At 51.8% G+C, this 10,360-nt stretch overlaps 1 protein-coding gene across 2 annotated transcripts in view; it reads right to left on the bottom strand.

Moving 5' to 3' along the window:
- Arpc1b (actin related protein 2/3 complex subunit 1B) overlaps window positions 1–9,651 on the bottom strand; it is an 18,124-nt gene extending 8,473 nt beyond the window's left edge. The window contains exon 1 of one of the 2 annotated variants that reach the window (XM_008824036.3): window positions 9,552–9,651. The gene's annotated coding sequence lies outside the window, so the exon portion shown is untranslated. Of the gene's footprint in view, window positions 1–9,538 lie in introns of both variants that reach the window. The other variant, XM_008824037.3, reaches the window with a different exon arrangement.
- Window positions 9,652–10,360: the final 709 nt, after the last annotated feature.

The following is a 10,360-nucleotide window of genomic DNA, read 5'->3' as shown; positions in this document are numbered from 1 at the left end:
TATACACGTGGGCAAAAGTCACACACACACACACACACACACACACACACATATAATTAAAAAAAAAACAAAGAAAAATCAACAGGGCTAGGGATGCAGCTCAGTTGGTAGAGTGCATTCACAGCATGCTTGAGGCCTTGGGTTCCATCTGCATAGACCAGGTGTGGGGACACACACCTGTGTTCAACATCATCCTCATAGTGAGTTCAAGGCCACCCTGGAATATGTGAGGCCCTGTCTCAAAATAAGATACAGCAGGAGCCCGGCGTGGTGGCACACGCCTTTAATCCCAGCACTCCAGAGGCAGAGGTAGGCAGATCTCTGTGAGTTCGAGGCCAAGTTCCAACAAGCCAGGGAGACCCTGTCTCAGAAAGACAAAAAAAAAAAAAAAAAAAAAAAAAAAAAAACAACAAAAAAATGATACAGCACAAACCGGGCATGGTGGCACACGCCTTTAATCCCAGCACTTGGGAGGTAGGGGCAGACCCATCTCTGTGAGTTTGAGGCCAGCCTGGTCTACATAGTGAGTTCTAGGCCAGATGGGGCTACGGGGAGACCCTGTCTCAAAAAGACAAAGGAGAAAAAATAAAAAGAGGGCTCATGGTACTGCGCCCTGTGCAGTGCACTCCCCAGTGGGCCCTGCCACCCTCTGCTCACTTGGCTGAAACCTCCTGCTTCCAGTTATGGTAGGCCTTTCTAGAAAGTTCCTGAGGTGCCATAGGACCTGTGTGCCAATCGGAGGCAGGACTGTCAGTCCCCACTGACTAGACTGGGGCCACAGCAGATCCTCAACTTAAATCTGCTGTGGGTGAGGGGGTGTGCGTGGACATGGCTCAGGGCCACATGCCCACCTAATTCAAGACTTGCACATGCAAGCACACTTTCGGTGTGTGTGTGTTCATGTGTGGAGGCAGAGGAAAACCTCAGGTGTCCTACCATGCGCCTTGTTTTGTTATTTAATTTTATTTTACGTGTACAAGTGTTTTGCCTGTATTATGCCTGTTTATGTACCAGAAGAGGAGACTAGAGGCAGGCACCACAGTGCTGGGAACTCAACTTCTACAAGAGCAGAAAGTTAATTGCAAAGCCATCTCAATAGCCTCCACCTTGTTTTTGGTTGTTTTTGAGGCAAGGTCTCCCACTGCCCTAGTACTTCCCAAGTCAGCTAAGCTGGCTGGCCAGAGTCCCAGGGATCTTCCTCCTCAGGACTGAGATTGCTAGTGTGTGCAACCAGACTTGGTTTTTTTGGTCTTTTTGAAACAAGTTCTCCCTGTAGCCCCAGCTGGCCTGGATTTGCTATGTAGACCAGGCTGGCCTCGATCTCACAGAGATCAGCCTGCCTCTGCTTCCCAAGTGCTGGGATTAAAGGCGTGCGCCACCACGCCCAACTAGGCTTGGCCTTTTAAAAGATGTTCTTTATTATTTATTTTTATTTATCTATTTAATATTTTTGTTTGTCTGTTTTTTAAGACAGTGTCTCCCTGGAGACCAGCTATCCTGGAACTTGATCTCACAGAGATCTGCTTGCCTCTGCCTCCCTAGTGCTCAGATTAAAGGTTTGTGTCACCACCTGGTCTTCATTATGGGTTTGAGCAAGTGAATGCAGTACCTACAGAGGCCAGAAGAGGGCGTCAGATTCCTGGAGCTGGAGCAAACAAATGCCGGGACCTGAACTCAGATCCATAACGGCAGTATGCACTATTTATTAACTGTAGAGCTGTCTCTCAAACTCCACACCCAGCTTTTATGTGCGTTCTGGGGATCAAACTCAGGCCCTCATGCTTACAAAGCAAGCACTTTATGGATTGAGCCATCTCCCCAATCCCAGCATGCCTTGAATGCATGTGTGCATGCTGTGCCCATGGGTGCACTTAGCTTGGATGTGCTCCTGCATACAGCAAGCACATGCCCCAGCCACTGCTTCTCTGAGGTCCTGTGAACAAGGTGCTCAGGATCTGGAAATGCCACCTTGGTGACCTCAGCTTAGCCAGCAGCCTGATGGGGATCTCCCAGCCAGGGCCACCACAGGAAACACATGACCGACTCAGCAATAAACTGTACTTCAGTGTGACCAGCTAAGGCAAGCCACTTCCAAAGCTCAGGCTCTGATTGGTTTCTGTACTGCAGTGAAACCTCATGACCCCTTTTCCCTATGGCAACCAGTAAGAAATGCTGGGGCTACAGCCTGTGTGAGAATTCGAACCCAGAGCCAGACTTCCCGGTAACTGCTGGGACACTCTTCACGTGCCTGGCCACATCTGACTGTGGAGATGAAATAGCTGCACCCAGCAGCAGCCCCTTGTGTCCTTAGTGGATAATTTGACAACTTGGGGAGCCCTGACCCCAGTTTCCTAGAGCCCAAAGGTTGTGCTGGAGAACAGTAAGAAGCTGGTAAAGACAGCCACAGGCATAAAGTGACTAGGAGCCAGTGAAGCTCGAAACACATCTACCAACCAATCACATTTTAGCACTAGTTCAGACAGCACCAGTACCTTAAAAGGGGACAGGAGAGAAGCGGGTGGGAAAGAGGAAGACTCATTTCTCCTCTACTAACTTCTGAAAAGCAACCAAACCAGCAGGGCCCAGGCGATGATTCGTCTTCCAAACGAGGACCGAGAGTTCTGGCCTGGCTCTGCGCGTCCTGTCTGTGTGGTCAGACCTAGGAGGGCTTCACACCCTGCCCTGGCTGCCTTGGACTTCATCATTTCCAGAGAAACCTCTATCTACCAGAGGGGCGGGGTGGGGAGTGCCACCCACAACCTGCCAGCCACCTCAATGTAAAAAGTTCACAGAGAAGGGTCTGGAGAGATGGCTCGGCAGTTAAGAACACTGGCTGCTTAGGACCCGAGTTCAAGTCCCAGCATCCCCATGGCAGCTAACAACCATCTGTAACTCCAGTTCCAGAAGAAAGGACATCCTCGTCTGGCCCCATGAACATTGTACACACCATGCACTTACATACATGTAGGCAAAACACTCATGCAGATAAAATAAAAATAAATTCAAACTAAACTCTATTAAAATGTTTAAGTTATTAATTTATAAAAACTATGTATGTTATTCTCTCTTTTTTTGAGACAGGGTCTCTCTATAGCCCCAGCTTGTAGACCAGGCTGGCCTCCATCTCACAGAGATCTGCCTCCTGAGTGCTGAGATGAATGGGGTGTGCTACCACACCAGACCAATACATGTTATTCTTAGAAACTATATTGGTATACACACATTTTGCTTATAAGTTTGGCTGGGTGTGTGTTTTGTTTTACATTTTATATGTATATTATTAAAATTTTATTTTTAAAAAATTTAAATAAGGGTCTAGAGAGATGGCTCAGCAGTTAAGAGCACTGACTACTCTTACAGAAGACTCGGGTTCAGGTCCCACCACCCACGTGGCAGCTGACAACTGTCCCTAACTCCAGTTCCAGGGGATCTGACACCCTCTTCTGACCTTTGGGGGCATTGCAGGACATGGGTGCACTTATACACATGCAGGCAATACATTCATACACATAAAATGAAAATAATATGCCGGGCGTGGTGGCGCACACCTGTAGTCCCAGCACTTGGGAGGCAGAGGCAGGCGGATCTCTGTGAGTTCAAAGCTAGCCCGGTCTACATAGTGAGTTCCAGGACAGCTGGGGCTTACAGGGAGACCCTGCTTCAAAAAGACCAAATAAAATAAAATAAAATAAAAAATAAAAAATATTTTTTAAAAATTTAAGCCCGGTGTGGTGGCGCATACCTTTAATCCCAGCACCTGGGAGGCAGCGGCAAGACCACTTCTCAATAAAAGAACTGGGTCTGCCTCTGCCCAGTGCACCTGCTGTCAGACCTCAGTCCACTCTGACCTCTGTTCTCACACTCCCGTAAATGTTCTTGTATATTTTGGGGCACTGGGGATCAAACCCAGGGCCTTGGGCACCCTAGACAAGAGGTCTACCCCAGAGCTAGATCCTGAGCCACCCCATCCATCAGTCAAACAAGAGACCAGAGGGAACTGTGAAACTGGTCCTGCCCCCACTAACACCCTGGAAACAGGAACCTGGGGAAGTGTGGAGCAAATGTCCTGGCTGGCTAGAAGCCAGCTCCTTCAGCACAGGGCTGGGTATCTTTGTTCTCCCAGGAGCAATGCCCACTCAGGGTGCTTCACACCAGTAGATTCAAGGCTGGGTGAGGCAGGGTGGTAGACAGTACAAGGGCTGACCTCCTTGGGAGGGGTTGTTTTCCTTCAGAATTCCTGGCATGTGCATTCAATGGTGCTTTGAGTCTTGAATGTGGACAGGGGTTTCTACCTTAACAACACCAAAGACCATGAACTAGGGTATGCAAAAAATTTGTTTTTAGACAGATTCTGAAACTGCATAGAGGCACAGGCCATTAATTCAAACACACTGGAGGCTGAGGTGGGGGATCAGGACTTGGAGGCCAGTCTGGGCTACCTGAGAAATTTGTCTCAAACTTTTTTTCTGTGTGGAACTGGGGATGAGATCCAGAGCCCTGTATATTCTAGGCAAGTGCTCTACCACTGAGCCACACTCCCAGCCCCTCACTGGGGGATTCTAGGCAGGGGCTCTACCACTGAGCCCCACCCCCGCCCCTCCCTGGGGGATTCTAGGTAGGGGCTCTACCACTGCGCCACACCCCACCCCCTCACGGGGGATTCTAGGCAGGGGCTCTACCACTGAGCCCCACCCCCGCCCCTCCCTGGGGGATTCTAGGTAGGGGCTCTACCACTGCGCCACACCCCACCCCCTCACGGGGGATTCTAGGCAGGGGCTCTACCACTGAGCCCCACCCCCGCCCCTCCCTGGGGGATTCTAGGTAGGGGCTCTACCACTGCGCCACACCCCACCCCCTCACGGGGGATTCTAGGCAGGGGCTCTACCACTGAGCCCCACCCCCGCCCCTCCCTGGGGGATTCTAGGTAGGGGCTCTACCACTGCGCCACACCCCACCCCCTCACGGGGGATTCTAGGCAGGGGCTCTACCACTGAGCCCCACCCCCGCCCCTCCCTGGGGGATTCTAGGTAGGGGCTCTACCACTGCGCCACACCCCACCCCCTCACGGGGGATTCTAGGCAGGGGCTCTACCACTGAGCCCCACCCCCGCCCCTCCCTGGGGGATTCTAGGTAGGGGCTCTACCACTGCGCCACACCCCACCCCCTCACGGGGGATTCTAGGCAGGCGCTCTACCACTGAGCCACCCCCCAGCCCCTCACTGGGGGATTCTAGGCAGGAGCTCTACCACTGAGCCACACCCCAGCCCTCCAGAAACACATTTTGAATGTGGCTGGGTGAACAGCTTCCACTATCCATTGCTCTGACAAGAAATGTGCTCTGTTTCATCATGCCGATTCACAAACAGGGAGGGGTCATCTGTGCTCCTGATGAACTGACTCAGTGGTCAGAAAAGCTTGGAAATGTGAATCATAGGAAGGTCCTGTCTGTGAATGAGGAGGGGAAAGGGCACAGCTTCCCTCCAAAACCAGCTAGTCCAAGCTGCTGGCCAGAGAAGGACCCTCTTCCAGGTCTCAGGTCTCAGCTCCACAGCGTGCTGGATTTAAACTCTCCAGGTGGGTGTGCATGGCATCACACACCAGTGATGCCAGGACTCAGAAGGCTAAGGCAGGAAGGTCATGAGTTGGGGGGCAGCTTGGGCTTCATAGAAAGAACCCGTTTCAAAATAATTATTAGGGGTGGGCACGATGGCTCAGAGGGTAAAGGTGCTTGTTACCAAGCCTGAGGACCTGAGTTCATTTCCTGGAACCCACATAATAAAAGGAAAGAACTGATTCCTGCAAGTTGTCCTCTGATCTCTACCATGCTGTGTGGCATCCATGCACCCACATACGTTCACAAATAAATGAAATTAAAATAAATAGGGACTGGAGATGGCTCATCATTCAGCAGTTAAGAGCACTGGCTGATCTGGCAGAGAATCTGGGTTTAGTTCCCAGCAGCCACATGGTAGCAAACAATCATCTGTAACTTAGGTCCAGGGACTCTGACAACCTTTTCTGGCCTCTTGCAGGCATTGTGGTCATGCGGTCTACTTACATACATGCAGGCAAAACACTCATACACATAAAAATAAAAAATAATAAAACAAAGTAATGGCCAGGTGTGGTAATGCTTGTCTTTCATTTGAGCACTCAACAGGGAGAAACAGGTAGATCTCTGTGAGTTTGAGGCCAGCCTGGTCTACATAGAGAATTCCAGGTCAGGCAGCACTACGTAGTAAGACCGAGTCTCAAAAAAAAAAAAAACAACAAACAAGCCGGGTATGGTGGCGCACACCTTTAATCCCAGCACTCGGGAGGCAGAGGCAGGCAGATCTCTGTGAGTTCAAGGCCAGCCTGGTCTCCATAGTGAATCCAGGACAGCTGGGGCTACAGGGAGACCCTGTCTCAAAAAGACCAAAATAAATAAATAAATAAAAATTTTTAAAAAAAATGGCTGGGCATGGTGGCCTTTAATCCCAGAACTTGGGAGGAGGCAGAGGCAAGTGGAAGGAGCTCTGTAAGATCGAGGCCAGTCTGGTGTACGTAGGTCTGGGGCTACAGGGAGACCCTGTCTCAAAAGGACAAAATAATATGGATCTCTGTGAGTTTGAGGCCCGCCTGGTCTACATAGTGAGTTCCAGGCCAGCTGGGGCTACAGGGAGACCTGTCTCAATAAAGACCACTAATAATATAAATAAAAATCAAACTCTGGCTCTCTCCACACTGTCTGGGTAAAGATGGCTCAGCCCTGCCTCATTATCCAGAAAAACCCAGCCTGAAGGGGGCTCAGCCTGTGTGTGCCTTCCTGCTTCTCCTCCTCGTCTTGGCTTCATGTCCCTGGTTTGGTTGGATTTGAGACTTAAAATACGCAGGACTTGCCTGCAGCTCTAAAGAACCTTGGCTCCAAAGACAGTCCAGGAAGTCCCCGCCCAGCTCAGGGCTGCAGGGCAGCTGCCAGCACTTTTTTTTTTATAAATGTATTAGATAGTGCTATGCCTTGTGTATTAAATGTGATTTTTTTTTTTTTTTTTGCCTTTTTTTTTTTTTTTTTTTTTTTTGTAGGGTGCTAAGCAGTTACTCAACTTCCTGTGGTGGGAAGGAGGCTGGCTGCTGTGAGCAGCCCTTGCTACCCCCAGTTCCTCCTCCCCCAGGCTGCTCCTGAAGTCTCACAGACTGGGCAAAATCCAGTCTAGCAACCCAGATTAAAATAATCATAAAATACTGTCAAATCAGTTAAAACAAAACCCCAGAACATATAAAACATATAAAACCTAGTGCTGGCAGGGCTGTGGAGAAATTCTCAGTTGTTGCTAATTTGTCCTGTGTCTCCAAAGGACAATGTGGTAATTCTCAATTCCAACAATTGTGTAGGAATGCATGTTATGTGAGCTGGACAGATGGCGCAGTGGTTAAGAGCTGACCCATCAGCATCTGTCCAGCAGCTCACAAACACCTCTACCTGGAGTATCTGACGTCTGTGGCCTCTGTGGTAACCGGACTCATGTGTGCATACCCAAACACATATACATGTTAAATAAGATCCATTTTGGTACTGAGAAAACAGACACCAGATTTTGAAAAAGCAAATATATTCATTCAGACCCTCTTTATTAGAACTGTCTGGGCCACAGAAAACAGTCCTTTTTTTCTTGTTTTTTGACACAGGGTCTTACTTTGTATCCTGGTTGGGCTAGGACTCACCATGTAGCTCAGGCTGCCTCAAACTCACAGAGATCTGCATGCCTCGGTCTCCTGAGTGCTGGGATTAAAGGCACATGCCACCACATCTGGCACGAAAACCCTCTTTCTGACAGTGACTGAGTGGAAAAACCAAGATAAACCACATCGAGGGGTTGGAGGGGATAGCTCAATGGCAGAGCACTTGAGGCCTTGACACTAAAACACAGAAAACCCCAAAGCAATCTGAATGTTATTAAGAAAATATGCAGGGGCTGGAGAGACGGCTCAGCGGTTAAGAAAAGTGGCTGTTCTTGCAGAAGACCTGGGTTTGAATCCCAGCACCCACATGTCAGCTAACAACTGTCCATAACTCCAGTTCCAGGGGATCCGATGGCCTCTTCTGTCCTGCCAGGGCATTGGATGACACTGGTGCACTTACATACATGCAAAGATAATCAACAGAAACTTCAGTTTACACAGAAAGAACATGTACATATACATTCATGCGTGAGTGTGCGTGTATGTGTGTGTGTGCACAGTTCACAAGGAGATCAGCGGACAGCCTTGGCTACCAATCCTTGCCTTCCACCCTGTTGGAGACAGGGTCCCACAGCATACTCCCAGGCTAGTTGGCTCAGGAGTTCTGGAGTTGGGGCTCCCCACAGGAGCTGGGTTTGAGACATATACTTGACTTTATGTGGGTTCTGGGGATTTGCACTCAGTACTTTTAGGAAAACCTGACTCATAGGAAGATGGAACTTCCCTCAAAGTCACAGAGTTCTGTTTTGGTAGGCCCGGCTGGCCTGGAACTCCCTATGTAGACCAGGCTGTACTCAAATTCAAGAGATCCACCTGTCTCTGCCTCCTGAGTGCTGGGATTAGAAGTGTGCACCATCATGCCTAGATATCACAGGGTACTTAGCATGGCTTTGAGCCTGGGACTCAGACCCGCATCCCCGCCCTGGGTCAGGTTAACCAGATGGACAAGTGGACGGATGAGGTCAGCAGTGCACACGGCACTATAAGTGTCTGACAGTGTCTTAGCCACACCCAGCACTATAGCCTCTGAACTTGGAAGGTCCCCATTTTCCGGGCAAGGAGCGTTGAGGCCCACACAAGTTAGGCAGTTTGCCTACGTCACGACCACACTGCCTCAGGCCTGAGCAGCCTTGGGAGCTGAACTAGCTCTTCTCCGCCTGGCCCTAGGCTGGCTTTTAGCTAAGGATTCCTGTCCACCGCTCGAGGGCCGGACTGGATCAGTCCGGTCCTGGGTGGCCTGGCTGGGCGCTTCCCCACCACCCATGCCACCGGGCAAGGAGGGGCATCAGTTTGCCAGGCACCCCCTCGAGGTCTGGGGCGCCCCTAGAACCTGGACTCCGGTGGAGGCGGGCACTAAAAAGGGGTGGAGTGACGGGGAGGGGGCGCCAGCTCATTTCCCGGTTGCAGCAACCCGGAAGGCTCGCGGATGGAGAGGGGAAGTGACTGGGCGTGGGGCCCTGCGGCCGAAGTAACGGGGAGACTCGGGGTGCCAGGCAGACTTCGAGGGTGGAGATCGGGAAGCGGAGACCGGACGCGAAGGCTGGGGCAGTGGCCGCCTCGATGGTGTCGTGAGGACTGCAGCCTCCACCTCCCCGCGATTCCTGCCCGCCTCGCGCCCCGCATCCCCAGCATCCCGCGCACCGGCTGCTCGCCGGGAGCCCCATCAGGTCCTCCGCATCTGCAGACTGCCCTCCATTCGTGTCTCACCCCCCAGGTGCCCCTCACCATCGGACATCGCCTCTTGTCCCCTCACTCCCAAGTGGCCTCAGACCCCTCCCCGCACTCACACACCTCGGGGCCACTAGCACCCCCTCACCTCGGACCCTCACCTCGGGGCGCCCCGGCCGCGGACTCTGGACAGTCGACGCGCCGATCCGGCTCTGAGCCCCACGCAGTGCAGCAACCACTTCCTCGTGGGCGGGGGGGGCGGGGCCTCCGGGTTTCAGCCCCGCAGGGACTCGGGGGGCGGGGCCCTCGACTGATGAGGCCCGATCCGAGGTCCCGCCCACCCCCGGGGTATGTGGAAAGTTAGAGCAGATCTACCCGGAAATCGCCAGCCAAGCCCTTAGTACATTCTGGGTGGGGAAACTGAGGCTGGGGGAGCAGCTGGAGGGCGGGAGTCAGTGCTCGGGCCACCAAGAACGCAGTGAGGGGCTTGGAGTCCACAGGCAGGTGACCAAGCAACTTAGAGACCGGTGGGGGCCTCATTCCCGTGCAGGTACCTGTGCACCCCGGGAGCCCAACTGCAGGCCCTGGGCAGTGAAGGCGGCATGGAAGTGGCCAGTGATGCCTGGCCCCGCCCTCCTCATCCTCAGTGTCCTTTTTTTAAAAAGTATATTTTATTTATGTGTATGAGTATCTTGGTGGGCATGTGTATAAGTGCACCATGTGTAATGCCTGCAGGGTCAGAAGAGGGCATCGGACCCCCGGAACTGGAGTTACAGTCATTGTTAGCCACCACGTGGGTTCTGGGAATTGAACTCAGGTCCTCCGCAGGAGCAGCCAGTGCTCTAACCACCGAGCCATCTCCCCAGGTGACCTCTCTTTTCTGAACACGTCTCTCTTTCATGTTACCTACACAGCTTTGCAAGCTACCCAAGTCTCGTGGTGCTCTGGGGCCATCCAGTTCTGACCCTAT

The sequence above is a fragment of the Nannospalax galili genome, unplaced genomic scaffold, assembly GCF_000622305.1.
Source record: "Nannospalax galili isolate Female #2095 unplaced genomic scaffold, S.galili_v1.0 scaffold809, whole genome shotgun sequence".
NCBI lineage: Eukaryota > Metazoa > Chordata > Mammalia > Rodentia > Spalacidae > Nannospalax > Nannospalax galili.
Note: the sequence above shows the minus strand (reverse complement) of the source record. Positions and strands in the feature narration are given on the sequence as shown.